Source organism: Ranitomeya variabilis, chromosome 7 (assembly GCF_051348905.1).
Source record: "Ranitomeya variabilis isolate aRanVar5 chromosome 7, aRanVar5.hap1, whole genome shotgun sequence".
Classification (NCBI taxonomy): domain Eukaryota; kingdom Metazoa; phylum Chordata; class Amphibia; order Anura; family Dendrobatidae; genus Ranitomeya; species Ranitomeya variabilis.
Window position 1 is genome coordinate 232,962,017 of NC_135238.1, and position 6,880 is coordinate 232,968,896.

A 6,880-nucleotide genomic window follows, 5' to 3' on the forward strand; every position below is an offset into this window, starting at 1 on the left:
CTGGGTGCTATACATTATAGGCTGGGTGGCAATTGTGCAATATATGTATGTATTTATACTTACCCGGTCCTTTCATATTTTGTATGTCCCTATGGGCGTCCGTTTCAGGCATGTGCTAGTGGGTGTACCCCTTCCTTTTCCTTGTTGCCATCTTTACCTGTCAGTTTTTTCAATAAACTTATTATAGATTATTTAAAATCATACTTTGGAGTTCATGGTCGTGGTTTTTTTCGTGTTATGCATTAGTTTTGCGACTTTTTCCGTAAACATGTCCTTATAAATATGTATCACAGTACATTTATTATTAATTTTATTGAGTTTCTGTGATTTCTCTAGTCTTCATGAGGTGTGTTGACAACACATAGAGTATGTGAATCACCTGTGCTGAAAAATGAATGAATAAAAGGACAGTGTGATATAGCAGTCAGGTAAATTATGTATTTTGGGATAAAAATGATTGTCGTAATTGGGTTTAACTACAAATTTTTCACTGTTTTGCTTTTTAGGCTCTTTGTTTTTCTGTGCATTTTAATGTGATCTGTGGCCAAAATAGGCAGATAAAAGAGTTACAAAGAGAGAGAGAGAGAACTTCCACGAATCTACTCATCCCTACACACCGCGTAGCTGGGAGAATCTTGTGTGAAGGCTCCAAAAGTTGTAAACTTAGGGTCGCGCCTAAATTTTGCAACTTTTCAAATCTTTAACTCCAGATTTCCAGCATGAAAGCTTTGATGAATTGGGCCCAAGGAACCTGCGAAAGTAAAACGAGTCATGTGACAACGCTCGTTAAAGGGTTTATATTGACTTTTAGGATTGCTACTTCCTTTAGGTGGCGCTAGAGTTCTAGTCCTCTTCTTCTCTGAAGAGACAATTTGCATATGTAATTTCCAAAAGGACCATTGCAAGGCTTAAAAGTCTCCTCACCTTGGCATGTCATTCTCGGCAAGGAGAAACGTTACCCCTTGGATCCCGGTCAGACGCCTCTCACCCAGCCAAAGCAGATCTCATACTTTGCACTGACGAGGAGCAGTAACCCCCAAACACAGTGTCTGCAAATTGAGATTATGGTTTGGCTTTTATCCTAAGTCATGGGACAAGGCTCGTTAGAGGGTCAACATTGACTTTTAGGATCGCTGCTTCCTAGTCTTCTTCCTCTCTGAAGAAACAATTTGCATATTAACATTTATGGCGAAACCTAATTGCACATATAATTTTTTGCCCAAAACACTTGCATTCAATTAAAACAATATCCCCCAAAGATGCCGGTTGGATACTCATCAAATTAGAAAAAGTCAGTAAAAAGCCTGTCGGGTGTTTGCTGGCGGGTGAACCTTGGTATGCTACATGGGTTACTATACTTGGCCAAATTTTCTGCTTCTTTCTAATCTTTTGGGCTTCTGTGGTGAGAAGGATTGGTCTGCGGTGATAAATGCCCCCCGACGCGTCAACAGCCAAAGTGCAGCTCAAGGTTCAGCTTAATTTAATTCAGCAATCGATAAACCAAATGTACCAAACCCTCAGCTGTGAGCAGTATCCGATCTTTGCAGGTTTCAACCTCTGGTTTAAAACAAAAATGTTCATTCACTGGCATCAGATCTGGAAATGGAGAATGAATGAACGACAAAGTCGGTTAGAAGTTTTATTATAAATCAATCAAGCTTCATTTACATAAAACCAGAGAAACCATCGAGCAGGATTCTAATTTTCCAACTATCGCAGACTCCAACAGACAATGCCGCCATGCTGGAGTCACCAGTCATCGTCGCGCCCTCATGTAGCGGAGCAGGAATCAGCATGTGTCACTCAGAGGTAAATTTGGATACATTGTAACAATATTTATCATTTTGTCTTCTGTCTTTGCTCCTTTGAGTCGTATTCCTCGGGGTCACAAATAATAATTACGTGCCCCCTCATCCGGCAGAGGCAATACCTGCTTTTCTAGAACAACCTTAGCGCCACGTAAATATAATCTGGGGGCGGCTGGAGCGATGATGGATAAAGTGACGGATTTCACGGCTTCACAGCTCGGAGGGCCGGGGCAGCAGGGCAGGGATTGGCGCGGTCATCTCCCCCCCTCGCTGTCACTGAATCTGTTTTGCGCTTTTGTGCCCGGTGCCTGGTTACATATGAAGCCTGTTTCTTGGAAAATGCAAATGTCATTTGTAACCCACCAATTTAATTGCCCGCAGCCCCAGAAGGAGCCAGCTGTTACCTGATCCATATTCATAATGGCAGGCAGGATTATCCGGGCGAGCACCTCTAGTGTTAGGTATCGCTGCGTAGAGGCGCAGGATTAGGGAGTTTAACACTGGGCGGCCGAGCACAGCCTGACACATAGCTGATGACGCCTGGGTCTCCACCTACGGGTGTCATATCTGGGTGATATTCTGCAGATGGAAGCGGCCCCCGTAGTGCTGAGAGGCCACTGACCGTGACGCTGCAGACGTGGCACTGATGCCCAGAAGGAGGGCAAAGCTTCCTCTAACACTCACATGCAAACATTGATTTTTGGGGAATTTTCTTGATGACATCATGTCGAACTAAGGACTGCAAGTAGATGATGTCACTAATAACAACATGTCCATGGGAAATCCAAAGGGAGAGTCCCCCATTAGTGATCTTCATCTATCGCCCAGAGCGGAGCACACCTCTGTCTCTGGAGGACCAGACACAACCATGGGACCGGTGTAGTACTTCATCTCTCCTACAGGGGCGCTCTAGGGAAACTGAATAGCTAGCGCTCCAGAGTATAGGAGACTAACATTGTGTCATTGCATTTCCAGGCCCCAGGAACTTTATAAAGAGGAAGCCGGCGTGTATGTGCAGGGAGGGTGCCGCCATCACTATTAGTGCTGGGGTCAACAATACAGGACATAATCAAGTAATACAAGAATCAAGGAGTATACCATAGAGGCAGACCATGCAGCTGTTATGGGGCCCTTGGAGACAGGGCCCAGACCAGGTTGGCTGCATTCTGTATTGTAGCAGAAGAGCCCGACTAAAATCTTTTATTCATAAACAACATAAAGAAAATTTCTCAACAGAATGTCACGTCACAGCAGCACAAAGTATTTAAGGAAAGAAGCACATTGGTGATCCACACCTGTCCTATGTCTGGGCTCTCCTCTCTACAAGCCTGTCCTCTAAGCTTTCTTGTGCTGCACGATGGGCTTTACAAGTAGCCTGGCGTGTTCCCGTGTGTTGAGCTACCTGGGCCTATATAAAGCCCCTCAAGACACACACCTGGGTCTTGGTATTAAGATAATAAAACTTTTTAGTAAGTCTCTTAGTTTGTCTGTGCACAATTCCCTGGCTGCAGTCTCCAGGACATCCCCTGCCTGCCTGCTGTTTCCAATATCTCAGCTACTTATGTGTAGTCTCCTGTATGTCCTCTGCCTGCCTGATTTTTACAGTATCTAAACTACCTGTCTGTGGCCTCCAGGAAGTCCACGGCCTACCTGTTATTTCCAGTATCTCAGCTATCTGTCTGTAATCTCCAGGACATCCCCTGCCTGCCTACTGTTTCACGTATCTCAGCTACTTATGTGCAGTCTCCAGAATGTCCCTTGCTTGCTGTTTCCATTATCTCAGCTACCTGTCTGTGGCCTCAAGGAGGTCCACCGCCTACCTGCTGTTTTCATTATCTCAGCTATCTGTCTGCGGTCTCCAGGACACATCCCCTGCCTACCTGCGGTTTCAAGTATCTCAGCTACTTATGTGCAGTCTCCAGAATGTCCCCTGCCTGCTGTTTCCAGTATCTCAGCTATCTGTCTGTGGTCTCCAGGACATCCCCTGCCTACTTGCGATTTAAAGTATCTCAGCTACTTATGTGCAGTCTCCAGGACATCTCCTGGCTGCCTCTGACATCCAGTCCCTCAATTACCTGTCAGCTTGTGGCATTTGACCACCTCTGCTACTTGTCTGTGGTCTCCCTGACATCTCTGACCTGTCTGCTGCTTTACAGTAACTTGGCTACCTGTCTACAAGCTTCTGAACCTCTGCTACATATCCGCCTGCCTGCTTCCAGGACGTCTTCTGTCCACCTGCAGCTTCCAGTACCTCTGCTATCTCCTGTCTGTGTCCTGTGTTCCTCACCTGTCTCCTACACCGTGACCCATGTGCCCACATGGATCTTAGGCTTAGAGGATCCACCTCACCTAGTGAACTCTGTGACAATTGACGGGTATAATATATAGATATACGTGTGTGGGTTTGAGGTACAATTCTTGACAGCATTAAAACATAACTCCACAAATAAATCTAAAGTGTAGACCTGCTGTGAGGAGCGTTTCTCTCTCTGGAGGTCCTGGCATCTCCATGCATTTTACAGACAGACCGTTTTTGTTATCAATGAGAACAGTGCAATACTTCATTTTTCCTGTGGTGGCGCTGTAGGAAAATGTAACACTTGGTATCAGGTTCCCCACTGGTGATCGCAGATGTGATAAATCTTGTGATCAGCTGATTCATGGGGACCTTTCTTAGAAAACCAGACTTCGGAAGCAGAGGACCCCATTAAGGATACAGCTGTCCTCCTGGATGTGGCAGCAGAGCCATCAGTGTGGGTGATGTGAATGATTAACCTCTGGATTAGCTGTTCCTGGGTCTCCTATCAGCTCTTTTATGTTTCCATCCGCAGACACTTGACAGCGCAGGCGACCATTGCTTTTATCAGCCATCATCTGTGCTGAAGGCGGCCGCACCTGCCCTGAGATCTGCTCCATCTGTACATCTGTTATTGCATTATTTTTTAACTTTATTAGTTTTTTTTATTTTTACTTGTTCACCACACGGAATAATTAGTGTTAATTTTGCAGTTCGGGGCTTCATAATGCAAATTTATTTTTTATTTCTAATGCTCAAAAACATTTGTGAAAAATAATTTGATTTTTTTTATTGAAACATGTTTTTGTACGTTCTCTTTACCTCTCTTATATAACATATTACAGTTTTTTATGCCTGAGATTTAAAGGAATTAGTTATTGCCTATGCACAGGAACACTGATCGCTGGGAGAAGGGGTGCGGGGGTCCCATCATTAGGACCGGCACTCATCAAGCAAATGGGGCTCAGAAGTTACTACAGCAATGGTGACGCCGTGGCACCAAGGCTTCATTCATGGACTGATAACGGTAGCAGCGCCGCACTCCGCTTTCTCTGATAGTCCCATAGTGAATGGAGTGGGGTGGAAGGGGTTAAAGGCTACCGTCAGTTCTGGCCTAATTTTCTTTTATTGATGTAATGCAGTTAAAACAATAAAAACAAGCAACTTTGTAAGCAGTTTTGATGAAAATCCTCCAATTCTTTCTTGTATGCAGCTCTCGTGCAGTCACTATGGTAACAGACTACAAACAAACCCTGTGTAGTCAGATCCTGCTCGTTACCTTCTTCTTACTAACCCACCAAATGCATGGCGGCCACATCGGACCGCGCAGGGTTTGTGTGCGGGGGATTAATTTGGAGTAAGCGTTGCATCCTTTACGCCCCGGCGGCCTGCTGTATCGGAAGAATACAGACCACCATAAGGGGGCAGCCTGCATTCTGCTGACAGATCTCTGCAGCATTCGATGACCCCGTGTTCTCATCACTAGGACGTTGGGATTTATGTGACACATTTTCCATGGCGCCGCTCTCGTATGGTCAGATACCTGGCGAGATCTGTGCCACGCTGGTGTCACACCCTGCCCCCGCCCGGCTGACACAGGAGAGCACCTGCTGCTGTTTATCTCGGCTCCGAGCAGCTGTTTGCTCAGTGTAATCACAATAAAAAGGAACCGTCCTGCATCCTGGTAACCGGCTCCGCAGAAGGGCATGTTCCTGTGAGCGCGATGGTATCAGCAGCCGCCTGCGCTCTTCTCCGTCTGTCGTCACCGCACGGTTGCCATATTTCTCTCCCCGCGTTCACACTATAATGCGCAGTTGTCAGGGGCGCACTGAAAACGGAGCCTGACAACCTGCTTCCCCCAAATCTGCTCTGCACCACCACCTGTGACAACCACACAACAACCCTCTCGGTGCTGGTCTGCGCTTTAAAACCACCGCCATATAGTGTCACGGAGCGGTCCTATTAGTGCACTAGCAGACGATGAACGTGGGGGTCCGCCATTACTGTTCATGAGATCACATCAAAGGGGAAACTCTTCTTTCGAACGGTCTCACAAAATCTAATGGGGGGGCTTAGAACTGGGGGCTGTCGGTGGGGCTATGAAAGAGGTGGTCCATGGCGAGCACCGGCTGTACTGAACAGGTGGAAATGTGGTCCATATACTGCTCCTGCTCGGGACCCCTGGAGCTGTGATATCACATGTGGGCTTCACCGCATCTCACTGGTAACGTCCGTAGTCAGCAGCTCCAGGGGCCCAAGCGCATTACATGGAAGCCCACCACACCCATACATTTTGGCTTGACTGGTCGGTCATCTGATGTGTATGGTGGCCTCCCGACTGCCACCTGCAGTGTAATAGGGTCACAGTGGCGGTTTTGTGGGCGCTAAGTTTCACCCCTCTCTCCCACTGTCGCTGTCAGGACTCCACTGCACAGGGCCGCTTCTTCTCGGAGTGGCACCCAGCAGTAGAGAGTGCTCTCCAGAGAGATGACAAGGTTCTCAGTATAGTGAAGTGAGCTTTCTCATCTTGCGCTCTGCCTATGCAAAGCACAGAAGTCAATGGCAAACTCATCTCCACTGCTGCGCTCTGCGTAGGCAGCAACATTATTGGATAATGTGGACTTGTGAGTGCTGCACCACGCTCTCTCGCACCTCTCTGCATATCCTCTGACTTCTACAATTGTTTGAGGACAGATGATGATCTCATGGGGGAGCTGTCCCAAGATTATAAAAGTGTCCCCTGTAAAAAAAATAAACAACAAAAACCTAACATTAT